Source organism: Phyllobates terribilis, unplaced genomic scaffold (assembly GCF_046119375.1).
Source record: "Phyllobates terribilis strain yellow unplaced genomic scaffold, ASM4611937v1 Scaffold_249__1_contigs__length_2872098, whole genome shotgun sequence".
Classification (NCBI taxonomy): domain Eukaryota; kingdom Metazoa; phylum Chordata; class Amphibia; order Anura; family Dendrobatidae; genus Phyllobates; species Phyllobates terribilis.
In genome coordinates, this window is record NW_027363009.1 from 651884 (window position 1) to 673227 (window position 21344).

Here is a 21344-nt window from a genome sequence, read left to right on the forward strand (position 1 = left end):
AACCAAAAAAGAAATTTTAAGTGCAGCAGAGTAACCAGCTCACATACCTGTTAGCTCAGGTGAGTTTAAAAGGCTGCTGTTGATAACAAGGGCATTTGCTAAATAGATGGTGTATGTGCAACAATATACTGAAAGGTCAATTATATTGTGCAGCTTATCTCACCACCTGTAGTTATTTAGGTGAAAGCTCCAAAATGCTTGCCTAATATGTCTGTTTATCCAAAAGGAAGTATAGAGGGAGAGCTAGATAGATAGCATTGCATTACATTACATTACATGGCAATGCAATGCACAGTTGCTTAAGTTGAACCAAAATGAGCTTGTCATCTGGCTTCTGCAACTTTTAACATGAAAAATCCAATGAGGAGAAGAAAAGCAAAGCCAAAGAGTCCATCCCAAAATCCGACAAACAAGCAAAATGAACAAAAAGCATTGAATTCAATTCTTTCTGATTTTAGAAACTGCATTAAAGAAGGGGTGCACCGGTCCTGGAGATACTGCAATACCAGGTCAATGCGTGGAGTGGACAGAGCAAGCTCTTTTTCCATCTCCCTGTTCTAAAAATCCATTTAATATATGGTCCCCAGATAGGGGACGTATCAGATATTAAACTGATAAGAACAGATACTACACTTGATCTTAGCCAAAAGGCCGAGAAGCGATAACCAGAATTGGTTTCCGACTACGGTGCCACCCAAGGATTCTGAAAAGTCCATTTGTGGAGATGGCCACCTGGACTCCCGTTAAGAAGACATGCTGTCAACCTCTAGATCCCTCACATGCCTGCACTTTTCGGTTTGCTGCTGCTGCAATCCACGCGTTTTAGATCTGCATAACTCCACCTCTTTTAGCACAGTACCCTCAACCCCCGGCTGTTCCCACCCGCCTCAACACCGTTGGAAGGGAGGAGAACCAATTAAGGCGGGGGGGGGTGGAACGAGCAGCTGTCTACCCTTAGCAGGAGGGTTGCTGATTAATTACCTCTCCTGCTGCTGCTGCTGCTGGCTGTCCAGCAGCAGACTGAAGGTGGCTGCTGCTGTGCGCAGGTATATAAAGGCTCAGAGCCTATTATGACACGCGCAGCCAGCGTTCCATTGCCACATTCCGTCTACTGCAGGCGGGATACCTGGATGGCTGAATGTCACTGAGAAGCTCACAGAGACCGCCATAAGCAACAGTTTAAAAGAATGCCACAGACTAATCAACCAAACTTTTTGGGTTGGTTTCTCTTTTATAGTCTGCAGGCATTAAATGAAAGAAGTCAGTGTTCCAGCAGAGGGAGACAACGTTTCAGAAAAGGCATTGTAGCAAACCAAAAAAGAAATTTTAAGCGCAGCAGAGTAACCAGCTCACATACCTGTTAGCTCAGGTGAGTTTAAAAGGCTGCTGTTGATAACAAGGGCATTTGCTAAATAGATGGTGTATGTGCAACAATATACTGAAAGGTCAATTATATTGTGCAGCTTATCTCACCACCTGTAGTTATTTAGGTGAAAGCTCCAAAATGCTTGCCTAATATGTCTGTTTATCCAAAAGGAAGTATAGAGGGAGAGCTAGATAGATAGCATTGCATTACATTACATTACATGGCAATGCAATGCACAGTTGCTTAAGTTGAACCAAAATGAGCTTGTCATCTGGCTTCTGCAACTTTTAACATGAAAAATCCAATGAGGAGAAGAAAAGCAAAGCCAAAGAGTCCATCCCAAAATCCGACAAACAAGCAAAATGAACAAAAAGCATTGAATTCAATTCTTTCTGATTTTAGAAACTGCATTAAAGAAGGGGTGCACCGGTCCTGGAGATACTGCAATACCAGGTCAATGCGTGGAGTGGACAGAGCAAGCTCTTTTTCCATCTCCCTGTTCTAAAAATCCATTTAATATATGGTCCCCAGATAGGGGACGTATCAGATATTAAACTGATAAGAACAGATACTACACTTGATCTTAGCCAAAAGGCCGAGAAGCGATAACCAGAATTGGTTTCCGACTACGGTGCCACCCAAGGATTCTGAAAAGTCCATTTGTGGAGATGGCCACCTGGACTCCCGTTAAGAAGACATGCTGTCAACCTCTAGATCCCTCACATGCCTGCACTTTTCGGCTTGCTGCTGCTGCAATCCACGCGTTTTAGATCTGCATAACTCCACCTCTTTTAGCACAGTACCCTCAACCCCCGGCTGTTCCCACCCGCCTCAACACCGTTGGAAGGGAGGAGAACCAATTAATACGGGGGGGGTGGAACGAGCAGCTGTCTACCCTTAGCAGGAGGGTTGCTGATTAATTACCTCTCCTGCTGTTGCTGCTGCTGGCTGTCCAGCAGCAGACTGAAGGTGGCTGCTGCTGTGCGCAGGTATATAAAGGCTCAGAGCCTATTATGACACGCGCAGCCAGCGTTCCATTGCCACATTCCGTCTACTGCAGGCGGGATACCTGGATGGCTGAATGTCACTGAGAAGCTCACAGAGACCGCCATAAGCAACAGTTTAAAAGAATGCCACAGACTAATCAACCAAACTTTTTGGGTTGGTTTCTCTTTTATAGTCTGCAGACATTAAATGAAAGAAGTCAGTGTTCCAGCAGAGGGAGACAACGTTTCAGAAAAGGCATTGTAGCAAACCAAAAAAGAAATTTTAAGCGCAGCAGAGTAACCAGCTCACATACCTGTTAGCTCAGGTGAGTTTAAAAGGCTGCTGTTGATAACAAGGGCATTTGCTAAATAGATGGTGTGTGTGCAACAATATACTGAAAGGTCAATTATATTGTGCAGCTTATCTCACCACCTGTAGTTATTTAGGTGAAAGCTCCAAAATGCTTGCCTAATATGTCTGTTTATCCAAAAGGAAGTATAGAGGGAGAGCTAGATAGATAGCATTGCATTACATTACATTACATGGCAATGCAATGCACAGTTGCTGAAGTTGAACCAAAATGAGCTTGTCATCTGGCTTCTGCAACTTTTAACATGAAAAATCCAATGAGGAGAAGAAAAGCAAAGCCAAAGAGTCCATCCCAAAATCCGACAAACAAGCAAAATGAACAAAAAGCATTGAATTCAATTCTTTCTGATTTTAGAAACTGCATTAAAGAAGGGGTGCACCGGTCCTGGAGATACTGCAATACCAGGTCAATGCGTGGAGTGGACAGAGCAAGCTCTTTTTCCATCTCCCTGTTCTAAAAATCCATTTAATATATGGTCCCCAGATAGGGGACGTATCAGATATTAAACTGATAAGAACAGATACTACACTTGATCTTAGCCAAAAGGCCGAGAAGCGATAACCAGAATTGGTTTCCGACTACGGTGCCACCCAAGGATTCTGAAAAGTCCATTTGTGGAGATGGCCATCTGGACTCCCGTTAAGAAGACATGCTGTCAACCTCTAGATCCCTCACATGCCTGCACTTTTCGGCTTGCTGCTGCTGCAATCCACGCGTTTTAGATCTGCATAACTCCACCTCTTTTAGCACAGTACCCTCAACCCCCGGCTGTTCCCACCCGCCTCAACACCGTTGGAAGGGAGGAGAACCAATTAAGGCGGGGGGGGGGGTGGAACGAGCAGCTGTCTACCCTTAGCAGGAGGGTTGCTGATTAATTACCTCTCCTGCTGCTGCTGCTGCTGGCTGCCCAGCAGCAGACTGAAGGTGGCTGCTGCTGTGCGCAGGTATATAAAGGCTCAGAGCCTATTATGACACGCGCAGCCAGCGTTCCATTGCCACATTCCGTCTACTGCAGGCGGGATACCTGGATGGCTGAATGTCACTGAGAAGCTCACAGAGACCGCCATAAGCAACAGTTTAAAAGAATGCCACAGACTAATCAACCAAACTTTTTGGGTTGGTTTCTCTTTTATAGTCTGCAGGCATTAAATGAAAGAAGTCAGTGTTCCAGCAGAGGGAGACAACGTTTCAGAAAAGGCATTGTAGCAAACCAAAAAAGAAATTTTAAGCGCAGCAGAGTAACCAGCTCACATACCTGTTAGCTCAGGTGAGTTTAAAAGGCTGCTGTTGATAACAAGGGCATTTGCTAAATAGATGGTGTGTGTGCAACAATATACTGAAAGGTCAATTATATTGTGCAGCTTATCTCACCACCTGTAGTTATTTAGGTGAAAGCTCCAAAATGCTTGCCTAATATGTCTGTTTATCCAAAAGGAAGTATAGAGGGAGAGCTAGATAGATAGCATTGCATTACATTACATTACATGGCAATGCAATGCACAGTTGCTGAAGTTGAACCAAAATGAGCTTGTCATCTGGCTTCTGCAACTTTTAACATGAAAAATCCAATGAGGAGAAGAAAAGCAAAGCCAAAGAGTCCATCCCAAAATCCGACAAACAAGCAAAATGAACAAAAAGCATTGAATTCAATTCTTTCTGATTTTAGAAACTGCATTAAAGAAGGGGTGCACCGGTCCTGGAGATACTGCAATGCCAGGTCAATGCGTGGAGTGGACAGAGCAAGCTCTTTTTCCATCTCCCTGTTCTAAAAATCCATTTAATATATGGTCCCCAGATAGGGGACGTATCAGATATTAAACTGATAAGAACAGATACTACACTTGATCTTAGCCAAAAGGCCGAGAAGCGATAACCAGAATTGGTTTCCGACTACGGTGCCACCCAAGGATTCTGAAAAGTCCATTTGTGGAGATGGCCACCTGGACTCCCGTTAAGAAGACATGCTGTCAACCTCTAGATCCCTCACATGCCTGCACTTTTCGGCTTGCTGCTGCTGCAATCCACGCGTTTTAGATCTGCATAACTCCACCTCTTTTAGCACAGTACCCTCAACCCCCGGCTGTTCCCACCCGCCTCAACACCGTTGGAAGGGAGGAGAACCAATTAAGGCGGGGGGGGGGGTGGAACGAGCAGCTGTCTACCCTTAGCAGGAGGGTTGCTGATTAATTACCTCTCCTGCTGCTGCTGCTGCTGGCTGTCCAGCAGCAGACTGAAGGTGGCTGCTGCTGTGCGCAGGTATATAAAGGCTCAGAGCCTATTATGACACACGCAGCCAGCGTTCCATTGCCACATTCCGTCTACTGCAGGCGGGATACCTGGATGGCTGAATGTCACTGAGAAGCTCACAGAGACCGCCATAAGCAACAGTTTAAAAGAATGCCACAGACTAATCAACCAAACTTTTTGGGTTGGTTTCTCTTTTATAGTCTGCAGGCATTAAATGAAAGAAGTCAGTGTTCCAGCAGAGGGAGACAACGTTTCAGAAAAGGCATTGTAGCAAACCAAAAAAGAAATTTTAAGCGCAGCAGAGTAACCAGCTTACATACCTGTTAGCTCAGGTGAGTTTAAAAGGCTGCTGTTGATAACAAGGGAATTTGCTAAATAGATGGTGTGTGTGCAACAATATACTGAAAGGTCAATTATATTGTGCAGCTTATCTCACCACCTGTAGTTATTTAGGTGAAAGCTCCAAAATGCTTGCCTAATATGTCTGTTTATCCAAAAGGAAGTATAGAGGGAGAGCTAGATAGATAGCATTGCATTACATTACATTACATGGCAATGCAATGCACAGTTGCTGAAGTTGAACCAAAATGAGCTTGTCATCTGGCTTCTGCAACTTTTAACATGAAAAATCCAATGAGGAGAAGAAAAGCAAAGCCAAAGAGTCCATCCCAAAATCCGACAAACAAGCAAAATGATCAAAAAGCATTGAATTCAATTCTTTCTGATTTTAGAAACTGCATTAAAGAAGGGGTGCACCGGTCCTGGAGATACTGCAATACCAGGTCAATGCGTGGAGTGGACAGAGCAAGCTCTTTTTCCATCTCCCTGTTCTAAAAATCCATTTAATATATGGTCCCCAGATAGGGGACGTATCAGATATTAAACTGATAAGAACAGATACTACACTTGATCTTAGCCAAAAGGCCGAGAAGCGATAACCAGAATTGGTTTCCGACTACGGTGCCACCCAAGGATTCTGAAAAGTCCATTTGTGGAGATGGCCACCTGGACTCCCGTTAAGAAGACATGCTGTCAACCTCTAGATCCCTCACATGCCTGCACTTTTCGGCTTGCTGCTGCTGCAATCCACGCGTTTTAGATCTGCATAACTCCACCTCTTTTAGCACAGTACCCTCAACCCCCGGCTGTTCCCACCCGCCTCAACACCGTTGGAAGGGAGGAGAACCAATTAAGGCGGGGGGGGGGGGGGGGGTGGAACGAGCAGCTGTCTACCCTTAGCAGGAGGGTTGCTGATTAATTACCTCTCCTGCTGCTGCTGCTGGCTGTCCAGCAGCAGACTGAAGGTGGCTGCTGCTGTGCGCAGGTATATATAGGCTCAGAGCCTATTATGACACGCGCAGCCAGCGTTCCATTGCCACATTCCGTCTACTGCAGGCGGGATACCTGGACGGCTGAATGTCACTGAGAAGCTCACAGAGACCGCCATAAGCAACAGTTTAACAGAATGCCACAGACTAATCAACCAAACTTTTTGGGTTGGTTTCTCTTTTATAGTCTGCAGGCTTTAAATGAAAGAAGTCAGTGTTCCAGCAGAGGGAGACAACGTTTCAGAAAAGGCATTGTAGCAAACCAAAAAAGAAATTTTAAGCGCAGCAGAGTAACCAGCTCACATACCTGTTAGCTCAGGTGAGTTTAAAAGGCTGCTGTTGATAACAAGGGCATTTGCTAAATAGATGGTGTGTGTGCAACAATATACTGAAAGGTCAATTATATTGTGCAGCTTATCTCACCACCTGTAGTTATTTAGGTGAAAGCTCCAAAATGCTTGCCTAATATGTCTGTTTATCCAAAAGGAAGTATAGAGGGAGAGCTAGATAGATAGCATTGCATTACATTACATTACATGGCAATGCAATGCACAGTTGCTGAAGTTGAACCAAAATGAGTTTGTCATCTGGCTTCTGCAACTTTTAACATGAAAAATCCAATGAGGAGAAGAAAAGCAAAGCCAAAGAGTCCATCCCAAAATCCGACAAACAAGCAAAATGAACAAAAAGCATTGAATTCAATTCTTTCTGATTTTAGAAACTGCATTAAAGAAGGGGTGCACCGGTCCTGGAGATACTGCAATACCAGGTCAATGCGTGGAGTGGACAGAGCAAGCTCTTTTTCCATCTCCCTGTTCTAAAAATCCATTTAATATATGGTCCCCAGATAGGGGACGTATCAGATATTAAACTGATAAGAACAGATACTACACTTGATCTTAGCCAAAAGGCCGAGAAGCGATAACCAGAATTGGTTTCCGACTACGGTGCCACCCAAGGATTCTGAAAAGTCCATTTGTGGAGATGGCCACCTGGACTCCCGTTAAGAAGACATGCTGTCAACCTCTAGATCCCTCACATGCCTGCACTTTTCGGCTTGCTGCTGCTGCAATCCACGCGTTTTAGATCTGCATAACTCCACCTCTTTTAGCACAGTACCCTCAACCCCCGGCTGTTCCCACCCGCCTCAACACCGTTGGAAGGGAGGAGAACCAATTAAGGCGGGGGGGGGGGGGGTGGAACGAGCAGCTGTCTACCCTTAGCAGGAGGGTTGCTGATTAATTACCTCTCCTGCTGCTGCTGCTGCTGGCTGTCCAGCAGCAGACTGAAGGTGGCTGCTGCTGTGCGCAGGTATATATAGGCTCAGAGCCTATTATGACACGCGCAGCCAGCGTTCCATTGCCACATTCCGTCTACTGCAGGCGGGATACCTGGACGGCTGAATGTCACTGAGAAGCTCACAGAGACCGCCATAAGCAACAGTTTAAAAGAATGCCACAGACTAATCAACCAAACTTTTTGGGTTGGTTTCTCTTTTATAGTCTGCAGGCATTAAATGAAAGAAGTCAGTGTTCCAGCAGAGGGAGACAACGTTTCAGAAAAGGCATTGTAGCAAACCAAAAAAGAAATTTTAAGCGCAGCAGAGTAACCAGCTCACATACCTGTTAGCTCAGGTGAGTTTAAAAGGCTGCTGTTGATAACAAGGGCATTTGCTAAATAGATGGTGTGTGTGCAACAATATACTGAAAGGTCAATTATATTGTGCAGCTTATCTCACCACCTGTAGTTATTTAGGTGAAAGCTCCAAAATGCTTGCCTAATATGTCTGTTTATCCAAAAGGAAGTATAGAGGGAGAGCTAGATAGATAGCATTGCATTATATTACATTACATGGCAATGCAATGCACAGTTGCTGAAGTTGAACCAAAATGAGCTTGTCATCTGGCTTCTGCAACTTTTAACATGAAAAATCCAATGAGGAGAAGAAAAGCAAAGCCAAAGAGTCCATCCCAAAATCCGACAAACAAGCAAAATGAACAAAAAGCATTGAATTCAATTCTTTCTGATTTTAGAAACTGCATTAAAGAAGGGGTGCACCGGTCCTGGAGATACTGCAATACCAGGTCAATGCGTGGAGTGGACAGAGCAAGCTCTTTTTCCATCTCCCTGTTCTAAAAATCCATTTAATATATGGTCCCCAGATAGGGGACGTATCAGATATTAAACTGATAAGAACAGATACTACACTTGATCTTAGCCAAAAGGCCGAGAAGCGATAACCAGAATTGGTTTCCGACTACGGTGCCACCCAAGGATTCTGAAAAGTCCATTTGTGGAGATGGCCACCTGGACTCCCGTTAAGAAGACATGCTGTCAACCTCTAGATCCCTCACATGCCTGCACTTTTCGGCTTGCTGCTGCTGCAATCCACGCGTTTTAGATCTGCATAACTCCACCTCTTTTAGCACAGTACCCTCAACCCCCGGCTGTTCCCACCCGCCTCAACACCGTTGGAAGGGAGGAGAACCAATTAAGGCGGGGGGGGGGGGGGGTGGAACGAGCAGCTGTCTACCCTTAGCAGGAGGGTTGCTGATTAATTACCTCTCCTGCTGCTGCTGCTGCTGGCTGTCCAGCAGCAGACTGAAGGTGGCTGCTGCTGTGCGCAGGTATATATAGGCTCAGAGCCTATTATGACACGCGCAGCCAGCGTTCCATTGCCACATTCCGTCTACTGCAGGCGGGATACCTGGACGGCTGAATGTCACTGAGAAGCTCACAGAGACCGCCATAAGCAACAGTTTAAAAGAATGCCACAGACTAATCAACCAAACTTTTTGGGTTGGTTTCTCTTTTATAGTCTGCAGGCATTAAATGAAAGAAGTCAGTGTTCCAGCAGAGGGAGACAACGTTTCAGAAAAGGCATTGTAGCAAACCAAAAAAGAAATTTTAAGCGCAGCAGAGTAACCAGCTCACATACCTGTTAGCTCAGGTGAGTTTAAAAGGCTGCTGTTGATAACAAGGGCATTTGCTAAATAGATGGTGTGTGTGCAACAATATACTGAAAGGTCAATTATATTGTGCAGCTTATCTCACCACCTGTAGTTATTTAGGTGAAAGCTCCAAAATGCTTGCCTAATATGTCTGTTTATCCAAAAGGAAGTATAGAGGGAGAGCTAGATAGATAGCATTGCATTACATTACATTACATGGCAATGCAATGCACAGTTGCTGAAGTTGAACCAAAATGAGCTTGTCATCTGGCTTCTGCAACTTTTAACATGAAAAATCCAATGAGGAGAAGAAAAGCAAAGCCAAAGAGTCCATCCCAAAATCCGACAAACAAGCAAAATGAACAAAAAGCATTGAATTCAATTCTTTCTGATTTTAGAAACTGCATTAAAGAAGGGGTGCACCGGTCCTGGAGATACTGCAATACCAGGTCAATGCGTGGAGTGGACAGAGCAAGCTCTTTTTCCATCTCCCTGTTCTAAAAATCCATTTAATATATGGTCCCCAGATAGGGGACGTATCAGATATTAAACTGATAAGAACAGATACTACACTTGATCTTAGCCAAAAGGCCGAGAAGCGATAACCAGAATTGGTTTCCGACTACGGTGCCACCCAAGGATTCTGAAAAGTCCATTTGTGGAGATGGCCACCTGGACTCCCGTTAAGAAGACATGCTGTCAACCTCTAGATCCCTCACATGCCTGCACTTTTCGGCTTGCTGCTGCTGCAATCCACGCGTTTTAGATCTGCATAACTCCACCTCTTTTAGCACAGTACCCTCAACCCCCGGCTGTTCCCACCCGCCTCAACACCGTTGGAAGGGAGGAGAACCAATTAAGGCGGGGGGGGGGGTGGAACGAGCAGCTGTCTACCCTTAGCAGGAGGGTTGCTGATTAATTACCTCTCCTGCTGCTGCTGCTGCTGGCTGTCCAGCAGCAGACTGAAGGTGGCTGCTGCTGTGCGCAGGTATATAAAGGCTCAGAGCCTATTATGACACGCGCAGACAGCGTTCCATTGCCACATTCCGTCTACTGCAGGCGGGATACCTGGATGGCTGAATGTCACTGAGAAGCTCACAGAGACCGCCATAAGCAACAGTTTAAAAGAATGCCACAGACTAATCAACCAAACTTTTTGGGTTGGTTTCTCTTTTATAGTCTGCAGGCATTAAATGAAAGAAGTCAGTGTTCCAGCAGAGGGAGACAACGTTTCAGAAAAGGCATTGTAGCAAACCAAAAAAGAAATTTTAAGCGCAGCAGAGTAACCAGCTCACATACCTGTTAGCTCAGGTGAGTTTAAAAGGCTGCTGTTGATAACAAGGGCATTTGCTAAATAGATGGTGTGTGTGCAACAATATACTGAAAGGTCAATTATATTGTGCAGCTTATCTCACCACCTGTAGTTATTTAGGTGAAAGCTCCAAAATGCTTGCCTAATATGTCTGTTTATCCAAAAGGAAGTATAGAGGGAGAGCTAGATAGATAGCATTGCATTACATTACATTACATGGCAATGCAATGCACAGTTGCTGAAGTTGAACCAAAATGAGCTTGTCATCTGGCTTCTGCAACTTTTAACATGAAAAATCCAATGAGGAGAAGAAAAGCAAAGCCAAAGAGTCCATCCCAAAATCCGACAAACAAGCAAAATGAACAAAAAGCATTGAATTCAATTCTTTCTGATTTTAGAAACTGCATTAAAGAAGGGGTGCACCGGTCCTGGAGATACTGCAATACCAGGTCAATGCGTGGAGTGGACAGAGCAAGCTCTTTTTCCATCTCCCTGTTCTAAAAATCCATTTAATATATGGTCCCCAGATAGGGGACGTATCAGATATTAAACTGATAAGAACAGATACTACACTTGATCTTAGCCAAAAGGCCGAGAAGCGATAACCAGAATTGGTTTCCGACTACGGTGCCACCCAAGGATTCTGAAAAGTCCATTTGTGGAGATGGCCACCTGGACTCCCGTTAAGAAGACATGCTGTCAACCTCTAGATCCCTCACATGCCTGCACTTTTCGGCTTGCTGCTGCTGCAATCCACGCGTTTTAGATCTGCATAACTCCACCTCTTTTAGCACAGTACCCTCAACCCCCGGCTGTTCCCACCCGCCTCAACACCGTTGGAAAGGAGGAGAACCAATTAAGGCGGGGGGGGGGGGGGGGTGGAACGAGCAGCTGTCTACCCTTAGCAGGAGGGTTGCTGATTAATTACCTCTCCTGCTGCTGCTGCTGCTGGCTGTCCAGCAGCAGACTGAAGGTGGCTGCTGCTGTGCGCAGGTATATAAAGGCTCAGAGCCTATTATGACACGCGCAGCCAGCGTTCCATTGCCACATTCCGTCTACTGCAGGCGGGATACCTGGATGGCTGAATGTCACTGAGAAGCTCACAGAGACCGCCATAAGCAACAGTTTAAAAGAATGCCACAGACTAATCAACCAAACTTTTTGGGTTGGTTTCTCTTTTATAGTCTGCAGGCATTAAATGAAAGAAGTCAGTGTTCCAGCAGAGGGAGACAACGTTTCAGAAAAGGCATTGTAGCAAACCAAAAAAGAAATTTTAAGCGCAGCAGAGTAACCAGCTCACATACCTGTTAGCTCAGGTGAGTTTAAAAGGCTGCTGTTGATAACAAGGGCATTTGCTAAATAGATGGTGTGTGTGCAACAATATACTGAAAGGTCAATTATATTGTGCAGCTTATCTCACCACCTGTAGTTATTTAGGTGAAAGCTCCAAAATGCTTGCCTAATATGTCTGTTTATCCAAAAGGAAGTATAGAGGGAGAGCTAGATAGATAGCATTGCATTACATTACATTACATGGCAATGCAATGCACAGTTGCTGAAGTTGAACCAAAATGAGCTTGTCATCTGGCTTCTGCAACTTTTAACATGAAAAATCCAATGAGGAGAAGAAAAGCAAAGCCAAAGAGTCCATCCCAAAATCCGACAAACAAGCAAAATGAACAAAAAGCATTGAATTCAATTCTTTCTGATTTTAGAAACTGCATTAAAGAAGGGGTGCACCGGTCCTGGAGATACTGCAATACCAGGTCAATGCGTGGAGTGGACAGAGCAAGCTCTTTTTCCATCTCCCTGTTCTAAAAATCCATTTAATATATGGTCCCCAGATAGGGGACGTATCAGATATTAAACTGATAAGAACAGATACTACACTTGATCTTAGCCAAAAGGCCGAGAAGCGATAACCAGAATTGGTTTCCGACTACGGTGCCACCCAAGGATTCTGAAAAGTCCATTTGTGGAGATGGCCACCTGGACTCCCGTTAAGAAGACATGCTGTCAACCTCTAGATCCCTCACATGCCTGCACTTTTCGGCTTGCTGCTGCTGCAATCCACGCGTTTTAGATCTGCATAACTCCACCTCTTTTAGCACAGTACCCTCAACCCCCGGCTGTTCCCACCCGCCTCAACACCGTTGGAAGGGAGGAGAACCAATTAAGGCGGGGGGGGGGTGGAACGAGCAGCTGTCTACCCTTAGCAGGAGGGTTGCTGATTAATTACCTCTCCTGCTGCTGCTGCTGCTGGCTGTCCAGCAGCAGACTGAAGGTGGCTGCTGCTGTGCGCAGGTATATAAAGGCTCAGAGCCTATTATGACACGCGCAGCCAGCGTTCCATTGCCACATTCCGTCTACTGCAGGCGGGATACCTGGATGGCTGAATGTCACTGAGAAGCTCACAGAGACCGCCATAAGCAACAGTTTAAAAGAATGCCACAGACTAATCAACCAAACTTTTTGGGTTGGTTTCTCTTTTATAGTCTGCAGGCATTAAATGAAAGAAGTCAGTGTTCCAGCAGAGGGAGACAACGTTTCAGAAAAGGCATTGTAGCAAACCAAAAAAGAAATTTTAAGCGCAGCAGAGTAACCAGCTCACATACCTGTTAGCTCAGGTGAGTTTAAAAGGCTGCTGTTGATAACAAGGGCATTTGCTAAATAGATGGTGTGTGTGCAACAATATACTGAAAGGTCAATTATATTGTGCAGCTTATCTCACCACCTGTAGTTATTTAGGTGAAAGCTCCAAAATGCTTGCCTAATATGTCTGTTTATCCAAAAGGAAGTATAGAGGGAGAGCTAGATAGATAGCATTGCATTACATTACATTACATGGCAATGCAATGCACAGTTGCTGAAGTTGAACCAAAATGAGCTTGTCATCTGGCTTCTGCAACTTTTAACATGAAAAATCCAATGAGGAGAAGAAAAGCAAAGCCAAAGAGTCCATCCCAAAATCCGACAAACAAGCAAAATGAACAAAAAGCATTGAATTCAATTCTTTCTGATTTTAGAAACTGCATTAAAGAAGGGGTGCACCGGTCCTGGAGATACTGCAATACCAGGTCAATGCGTGGAGTGGACAGAGCAAGCTCTTTTTCCATCTCCCTGTTCTAAAAATCCATTTAATATATGGTCCCCAGATAGGGGACGTATCAGATATTAAACTGATAAGAACAGATACTACACTTGATCTTAGCCAAAAGGCCGAGAAGCGATAACCAGAATTGGTTTCCGACTACGGTGCCACCCAAGGATTCTGAAAAGTCCATTTGTGGAGATGGCCACCTGGACTCCCGTTAAGAAGACATGCTGTCAACCTCTAGATCCCTCACATGCCTGCACTTTTCGGCTTGCTGCTGCTGCAATCCACGCGTTTTAGATCTGCATAACTCCACCTCTTTTAGCACAGTACCCTCAACCCCCGGCTGTTCCCACCCGCCTCAACACCGTTGGAAGGGAGGAGAACCAATTAAGGCGGGGGGGGGGGTGGAACGAGCAGCTGTCTACCCTTAGCAGGAGGGTTGCTGATTAATTACCTCTCCTGCTGCTGCTGCTGCTGGCTGTCCAGCAGCAGACTGAAGGTGGCTGCTGCTGTGCGCAGGTATATAAAGGCTCAGAGCCTATTATGACACGCGCAGCCAGCGTTCCATTGCCACATTCCGTCTACTGCAGGCGGGATACCTGGATGGCTGAATGTCACTGAGAAGCTCACAGAGACCGCCATAAGCAACAGTTTAAAAGAATGCCACAGACTAATCAACCAAACTTTTTGGGTTGGTTTCTCTTTTATAGTCTGCAGGCATTAAATGAAAGAAGTCAGTGTTCCAGCAGAGGGAGACAACGTTTCAGAAAAGGCATTGTAGCAAACCAAAAAAGAAATTTTAAGCGCAGCAGAGTAACCAGCTCACATACCTGTTAGCTCAGGTGAGTTTAAAAGGCTGCTGTTGATAACAAGGGCATTTGCTAAATAGATGGTGTGTGTGCAACAATATACTGAAAGGTCAATTATATTGTGCAGCTTATCTCACCACCTGTAGTTATTTAGGTGAAAGCTCCAAAATGCTTGCCTAATATGTCTGTTTATCCAAAAGGAAGTATAGAGGGAGAGCTAGATAGATAGCATTGCATTACATTACATTACATGGCAATGCAATGCACAGTTGCTGAAGTTGAACCAAAATGAGCTTGTCATCTGGCTTCTGCAACTTTTAACATGAAAAATCCAATGAGGAGAAGAAAAGCAAAGCCAAAGAGTCCATCCCAAAATCCGACAAACAAGCAAAATGAACAAAAAGCATTGAATTCAATTCTTTCTGATTTTAGAAACTGCATTAAAGAAGGGGTGCACCGGTCCTGGAGATACTGCAATACCAGGTCAATGCGTGGAGTGGACAGAGCAAGCTCTTTTTCCATCTCCCTGTTCTAAAAATCCATTTAATATATGGTCCCCAGATAGGGGACGTATCAGATATTAAACTGATAAGAACAGATACTACACTTGATCTTAGCCAAAAGGCCGAGAAGCGATAACCAGAATTGGTTTCCGACTACGGTGCCACCCAAGGATTCTGAAAAGTCCATTTGTGGAGATGGCCACCTGGACTCCCGTTAAGAAGACATGCTGTCAACCTCTAGATCCCTCACATGCCTGCACTTTTCGGCTTGCTGCTGCTGCAATCCACGCGTTTTAGATCTGCATAACTCCACCTCTTTTAGCACAGTACCCTCAACCCCCGGCTGTTCCCACCCGCCTCAACACCGTTGGAAGGGAGGAGAACCAATTAAGGCGGGGGGGGGGGTGGAACGAGCAGCTGTCTACCCTTAGCAGGAGGGTTGCTGATTAATTACCTCTCCTGCTGCTGCTGCTGCTGGCTGTCCAGCAGCAGACTGAAGGTGGCTGCTGCTGTGCGCAGGTATATAAAGGCTCAGAGCCTATTATGACACGCGCAGCCAGCGTTCCATTGCCACATTCCGTCTACTGCAGGCGGGATACCTGGATGGCTGAATGTCACTGAGAAGCTCACAGAGACCGCCATAAGCAACAGTTTAAAAGAATGCCACAGACTAATCAACCAAACTTTTTGGGTTGGTTTCTCTTTTATAGTCTGCAGGCATTAAATGAAAGAAGTCAGTGTTCCAGCAGAGGGAGACAACGTTTCAGAAAAGGCATTGTAGCAAACCAAAAAAGAAATTTTAAGCGCAGCAGAGTAACCAGCTCACATACCTGTTAGCTCAGGTGAGTTTAAAAGGCTGCTGTTGATAACAAGGGCATTTGCTAAATAGATGGTGTGTGTGCAACAATATACTGAAAGGTCAATTATATTGTGCAGCTTATCTCACCACCTGTAGTTATTTAGGTGAAAGCTCCAAAATGCTTGCCTAATATGTCTGTTTATCCAAAAGGAAGTATAGAGGGAGAGCTAGATAGATAGCATTGCATTACATTACATTACATGGCAATGCAATGCACAGTTGCTGAAGTTGAACCAAAATGAGCTTGTCATCTGGCTTCTGCAACTTTTAACATGAAAAATCCAATGAGGAGAAGAAAAGCAAAGCCAAAGAGTCCATCCCAAAATCCGACAAACAAGCAAAATGAACAAAAAGCATTGAATTCAATTCTTTCTGATTTTAGAAACTGCATTAAAGAAGGGGTGCACCGGTCCTGGAGATACTGCAATACCAGGTCAATGCGTGGAGTGGACAGAGCAAGCTCTTTTTCCATCTCCCTGTTCTAAAAATCCATTTAATATATGGTCCCCAGATAGGGGACGTATCAGATATTAAACTGATAAGAACAGATACTACACTTGATCTTAGCCAAAAGGCCGAGAAGCGATAACCAGAATTGGTTTCCGACTACGGTGCCACCCAAGGATTCTGAAAAGTCCATTTGTGGAGATGGCCACCTGGACTCCCGTTAAGAAGACATGCTGTCAACCTCTAGATCCCTCACATGCCTGCACTTTTCGGCTTGCTGCTGCTGCAATCCACGCGTTTTAGATCTGCATAACTTCACCTCTTTTAGCACAGTACCCTCAACCCCCGGCTGTTCCCACCCGCCTCAACACCGTTGGAAGGGAGGAGAACCAATTAAGGCGGGGGGGGGGGTGGAACGAGCAGCTGTCTACCCTTAGCAGAAGGGTTGCTGATTAATTACCTCTCCTGCTGCTGCTGCTGCTGGCTGTCCAGCAGCAGACTGAAGGTGGCTGCTGCTGTGCGCAGGTATATAAAGGCTCAGAGCCTATTATGACACGCGCAGCCAGCGTTCCATTGCCACATTCCGTCTACTGCAGACGGGATACCTGGATGGCTGAATGTCACTGAGAAGCTCACAGAGACCGCCATACGCAACAGTTTAAAAGAATGCCACAGACTAATCAACCAAACTTTTTGGGTTGGTTTCTCTTTTATAGTCTGCAGGCATTAAATGAAAGAAGTCAGTGTTCCAGCAGAGGGAGACAACGTTTCAGAAAAGGCATTGTAGCAAACCAAAAAAGAAATTTTAAGCGCAGCAGAGTAACCAGCTCACATACCTGTTAGCTCAGGTGAGTTTAAAAGGCTGCTGTTGATAACAAGGGCATTTGCTAAATAGATGGTGTGTGTGCAACAATATACTGAAAGGTCAATTATATTGTGCAGCTTATCTCACCACCTGTAGTTATTTAGGTGAAAGCTCCAAAATGCTTGCCTAATATGTCTGTTTATCCAAAAGGAAGTATAGAGGGAGAGCTAGATAGATAGCATTGCATTACATTACATTACATGGCAATGCAATGCACAGTTGCTGAAGTTGAACCAAAATGAGCTTGTCATCTGGCTTCTGCAACTTTTAACATGAAAAATCCAATGAGGAGAAGAAAAGCAAAGCCAAAGAGTCCATCCCAAAATCCGACAAACAAGCAAAATGAACAAAAAGCATTGAATTCAATTCTTTCTGATTTTAGAAACTGCATTAAAGAAGGGGTGCACCGGTCCTGGAGATACTGCAATACCAGGTCAATGCGTGGAGTGGACAGAGCAAGCTCTTTTTCCATCTCCCTGTTCTAAAAATCCATTTAATATATGGTCCCCAGATAGGGGACGTATCAGATATTAAACTGATAAGAACAGATACTACACTTGATCTTAGCCAAAAGGCCGAGAAGCGATAACCAGAATTGGTTTCCGACTACGGTGCCACCCAAGGATTCTGAAAAGTCCATTTGTGGAGATGGCCACCTGGACTCCCGTTAAGAAGACATGCTGTCAACCTCTAGATCCCTCACATGCCTGCACTTTTCGGCTTGCTGCTGCTGCAATCCACGCGTTTTAGATCTGCATAACTCCACCTCTTTTAGCACAGTACCCTCAACCCCCGGCTGTTCCCACCCGCCTCAACACCGTTGGAAGGGAGGAGAACCAATTAAGGCGGGGGGGGGGGGTGGAACGAGCAGCTGTCTACCCTTAGCAGGAGGGTTGCTGATTAATTACCTCTCCTGCTGCTGCTGCTGCTGGCTGTCCAGCAGCAGACTGAAGGTGGCTGCTGCTGTGCGCAGGTATATAAAGGCTCAGAGCCTATTATGACACGCGCAGCCAGCGTTCCATTGCCACATTCCGTCTACTGCAGGCGGGATACCTGGATGGCTGAATGTCACTGAGAAGCTCACAGAGACCGCCATAAGCAACAGTTTAAAAGAATGCCACAGACTAATCAACCAAACTTTTTGGGTTGGTTTCTCTTTTATAGTCTGCAGGCATTAAATGAAAGAAGTCAGTGTTCCAGCAGAGGGAGACAACGTTTCAGAAAAGGCATTGTAGCAAACCAAAAAAGAAATTTTAAGCGCAGCAGAGTAACCAGCTCACATACCTGTTAGCTCAGGTGAGTTTAAAAGGCTGCTGTTGATAACAAGGGCATTTGCTAAATAGATGGTGTGTGTGCAACAATATACTGAAAGGTCAATTATATTGTGCAGCTTATCTCACCACCTGTAGTTATTTAGGTGAAAGCTCCAAAATGCTTGCCTAATATGTCTGTTTATCCAAAAGGAAGTATAGAGGGAGAGCTAGATAGATAGCATTGCATTACATTACATTACATGGCAATGCAATGCACAGTTGCTGAAGTTGAACCAAAATGAGCTTGTCATCTGGCTTCTGCAACTTTTAACATGAAAAATCCAATGAGGAGAAGAAAAGCAAAGCCAAAGAGTCCATCCCAAAATCCGACAAACAAGCAAAATGAACAAAAAGCATTGAATTCAATTCTTTCTGATTTTAGAAACTGCATTAAAGAAGGGGTGCACCGGTCCTGGAGATACTGCAATACCAGGTCAATGCGTGGAGTGGACAGAGCAAGCTCTTTTTCCATCTCCCTGTTCTAAAAATCCATTTAATATATGGTCCCCAGATAGGGGACGTATCAGATATTAAACTGATAAGAACAGATACTACACTTGATCTTAGCCAAAAGGCCGAGAAGCGATAACCAGAATTGGTTTCCGACTACGGTGCCACCCAAGGATTCTGAAAAGTCCATTTGTGGAGATGGCCACCTGGACTCCCGTTAAGAAGACATGCTGTCAACCTCTAGATCCCTCACATGCCTGCACTTTTCGGCTTGCTGCTGCTGCAATCCACGCGTTTTAGATCTGCATAACTCCACCTCTTTTAGCACAGTACCCTCAACCCCCGGCTGTTCCCACCCGCCTCAACACCGTTGGAAGGGAGGAGAACCAATTAAGGCGGGGGGGGGGTGGAACGAGCAGCTGTCTACCCTTAGCAGGAGGGTTGCTGATTAATTACCTCTCCTGCTGCTGCTGCTGCTGGCTGTCCAGCAGCAGACTGAAGGTGGCTGCTGCTGTGCGCAGGTATATAAAGGCTCAGAGCCTATTATGACACGCGCAGCCAGCGTTCCATTGCCACATTCCGTCTACTGCAGGCGGGATACCTGGATGGCTGAATGTCACTGAGAAGCTCACAGAGACCGCCATAAGCAACAGTTTAAAAGAATGCCACAGACTAATAAACCAAACTTTTTGGGTTGGTTTCTCTTTTATAGTCTGCAGGCATTAAATGAAAGAAGTCAGTGTTCCAGCAGAGGGAGACAACGTTTCAGAAAAGGCATTGTAGCAAACCAAAAAAGAAATTTTAAGCGCAGCAGAGTAACCAGCTCACATACCTGTTAGCTCAGGTGAGTTTAAAAGGCTGCTGTTGATAACAAGGGCATTTGCTAAATAGATGGTGTGTGTGCAACAATATACTGAAAGGTCAATTATATTGTGCAGCTTATCTCACCACCTGTAGTTATTTAGGTGAAAGCTCCAAAATGCTTGCCTAATATGTCTGTTTATCCAAAAGGAAGTATAGAGGGAGAGCTAGATAGATAGCATTGCATTACATTACATTACATGGCAATGCAATGCACAGTTGCTGAAGTTGAACCAAAATGAGCTTGTCATCTGGCTTCTGCAACTTTTAACATGAAAAATCCAATGAGGAGAAGAAAAGCAAAGCCAAAGAGTCCATCCCAAAATCCGACAAACAAGCAAAATGAACAAAAAGCATTGAATTCAATTCTTTCTGATTTTAGAAACTGCATTAAAGAAGGGGTGCACCGGTCCTGGAGATACTGCAATACCAGGTCAATGCGTGGAGTGGACAGAGCAAGCTCTTTTTCCATCTCCCTGTTCTAAAAATCCATTTAATATATGGTCCCCAGATAGGGGACGTATCAGATATTAAACTGATAAGAACAGATACTACACTTGATCTTAGCCAAAAGGCCGAGAAGCGATAACCAGAATTGGTTTCCGACTACGGTGCCACCCAAGGATTCTGAAAAGTCCATTTGTGGAGATGGCCACCTGGACTCCCGTTAAGAAGACATGCTGTCAACCTCTAGATCCCTCACATGCCTGCACTTTTCGGCTTGCTGCTGCTGCAATCCACGCGTTTTAGATCTGCATAACTCCACCTCTTTTAGCACAGTACCCTCAACCCCCGGCTGTTCCCACCCGCCTCAACACCGTTGGAAGGGAGGAGAACCAATTAAGGCGGGGGGGGGGTGGAACGAGCAGCTGTCTACCCTTAGCAGGAGGGTTGCTGATTAATTACCTCTCCTGCTGCTGCTGCTGCTGGCTGTCCAGCAGCAGACTGAAGGTGGCTGCTGCTGTGCACAGGTATATAAAGGCTCAGAGCCTATTATGACACGCGCAGCCAGCGTTCCATTGCCACATTCCGTCTACTGCAGGCGGGATACCTGGATGGCTGAATGTCACTGAGAAGCTCACAGAGACCGCCATAAGCAACAGTTTAAAAGAATGCCACAGACTAATCAACCAAACTTTTTGGGTTGGTTTCTCTTTTATAGTCTGCAGGCATTAAATGAAAGAAGTCAGTGTTCCAGCAGAGGGAGACAACGTTTCAGAAAAGGCATTGTAGCAAACCAAAAAAGAAATTTTAAGCGCAGCAGAGTAACCAGCTCACATACCTGTTAGCTCAGGTGAGTTTAAAAGGCTGCTGTTGATAACAAGGGCATTTGCTAAATAGATGGTGTGTGTGCAACAATATACTGAAAGGTCAATTATATTGTGCAGCTTATCTCACCACCTGTAGTTATTTAGGTGAAAGCTCCAAAATGCTTGCCTAATATGTCTGTTTATCCAAAAGGAAGTATAGAGGGAGAGCTAGATAGATAGCATTGCATTACATTACATTACATGGCAATGCAATGCACAGTTGCTGAAGTTGAACCAAAATGAGCTTGTCATCTGGCTTCTGCAACTTT

The 21344-nt window shown here is 45.0% G+C and overlaps 16 non-coding genes across 16 annotated transcripts; all 16 read right to left on the minus strand.

Moving 5' to 3' along the window:
• Window positions 1-472: 472 nt before the first annotated feature.
• Window positions 473-663, minus strand: LOC141218679 (U2 spliceosomal RNA). Its single transcript, XR_012287373.1, has one exon. It is a non-coding gene; the product is annotated as a U2 spliceosomal RNA (small nuclear RNA).
• A 1119-nt stretch (window positions 664-1782) lies between these two features.
• On the minus strand, window positions 1783-1973 carry LOC141218680 (U2 spliceosomal RNA). The gene has a single exon (XR_012287374.1). It is a non-coding gene; the product is annotated as a U2 spliceosomal RNA (small nuclear RNA).
• Window positions 1974-3091: 1118 nt separating this feature from the next.
• Window positions 3092-3282, minus strand: LOC141218682 (U2 spliceosomal RNA). The gene has a single exon (XR_012287376.1). It is a non-coding gene; the product is annotated as a U2 spliceosomal RNA (small nuclear RNA).
• Window positions 3283-4403: 1121 nt separating this feature from the next.
• LOC141218145 (U2 spliceosomal RNA) lies at window positions 4404-4594 on the minus strand. Its single transcript, XR_012286905.1, has one exon. It is a non-coding gene; the product is annotated as a U2 spliceosomal RNA (small nuclear RNA).
• Window positions 4595-5715: 1121 nt separating this feature from the next.
• On the minus strand, window positions 5716-5906 carry LOC141218683 (U2 spliceosomal RNA). Its single transcript, XR_012287377.1, has one exon. It is a non-coding gene; the product is annotated as a U2 spliceosomal RNA (small nuclear RNA).
• Window positions 5907-7030: 1124 nt separating this feature from the next.
• Window positions 7031-7221, minus strand: LOC141218684 (U2 spliceosomal RNA). The gene has a single exon (XR_012287378.1). It is a non-coding gene; the product is annotated as a U2 spliceosomal RNA (small nuclear RNA).
• Window positions 7222-8345: 1124 nt separating this feature from the next.
• LOC141218685 (U2 spliceosomal RNA) lies at window positions 8346-8536 on the minus strand. The gene has a single exon (XR_012287379.1). It is a non-coding gene; the product is annotated as a U2 spliceosomal RNA (small nuclear RNA).
• A 1125-nt stretch (window positions 8537-9661) lies between these two features.
• LOC141218686 (U2 spliceosomal RNA) lies at window positions 9662-9852 on the minus strand. The gene has a single exon (XR_012287380.1). It is a non-coding gene; the product is annotated as a U2 spliceosomal RNA (small nuclear RNA).
• A 1121-nt stretch (window positions 9853-10973) lies between these two features.
• Window positions 10974-11164, minus strand: LOC141218687 (U2 spliceosomal RNA). Its single transcript, XR_012287381.1, has one exon. It is a non-coding gene; the product is annotated as a U2 spliceosomal RNA (small nuclear RNA).
• A 1126-nt stretch (window positions 11165-12290) lies between these two features.
• LOC141218688 (U2 spliceosomal RNA) lies at window positions 12291-12481 on the minus strand. Its single transcript, XR_012287382.1, has one exon. It is a non-coding gene; the product is annotated as a U2 spliceosomal RNA (small nuclear RNA).
• A 1120-nt stretch (window positions 12482-13601) lies between these two features.
• Window positions 13602-13792, minus strand: LOC141218689 (U2 spliceosomal RNA). The gene has a single exon (XR_012287383.1). It is a non-coding gene; the product is annotated as a U2 spliceosomal RNA (small nuclear RNA).
• Window positions 13793-14913: 1121 nt separating this feature from the next.
• On the minus strand, window positions 14914-15104 carry LOC141218690 (U2 spliceosomal RNA). Its single transcript, XR_012287384.1, has one exon. It is a non-coding gene; the product is annotated as a U2 spliceosomal RNA (small nuclear RNA).
• Window positions 15105-16225: 1121 nt separating this feature from the next.
• Window positions 16226-16416, minus strand: LOC141218691 (U2 spliceosomal RNA). Its single transcript, XR_012287385.1, has one exon. It is a non-coding gene; the product is annotated as a U2 spliceosomal RNA (small nuclear RNA).
• Window positions 16417-17537: 1121 nt separating this feature from the next.
• On the minus strand, window positions 17538-17728 carry LOC141218694 (U2 spliceosomal RNA). The gene has a single exon (XR_012287387.1). It is a non-coding gene; the product is annotated as a U2 spliceosomal RNA (small nuclear RNA).
• A 1122-nt stretch (window positions 17729-18850) lies between these two features.
• LOC141218695 (U2 spliceosomal RNA) lies at window positions 18851-19041 on the minus strand. The gene has a single exon (XR_012287388.1). It is a non-coding gene; the product is annotated as a U2 spliceosomal RNA (small nuclear RNA).
• Window positions 19042-20161: 1120 nt separating this feature from the next.
• Window positions 20162-20352, minus strand: LOC141218696 (U2 spliceosomal RNA). Its single transcript, XR_012287389.1, has one exon. It is a non-coding gene; the product is annotated as a U2 spliceosomal RNA (small nuclear RNA).
• Window positions 20353-21344: the final 992 nt, after the last annotated feature.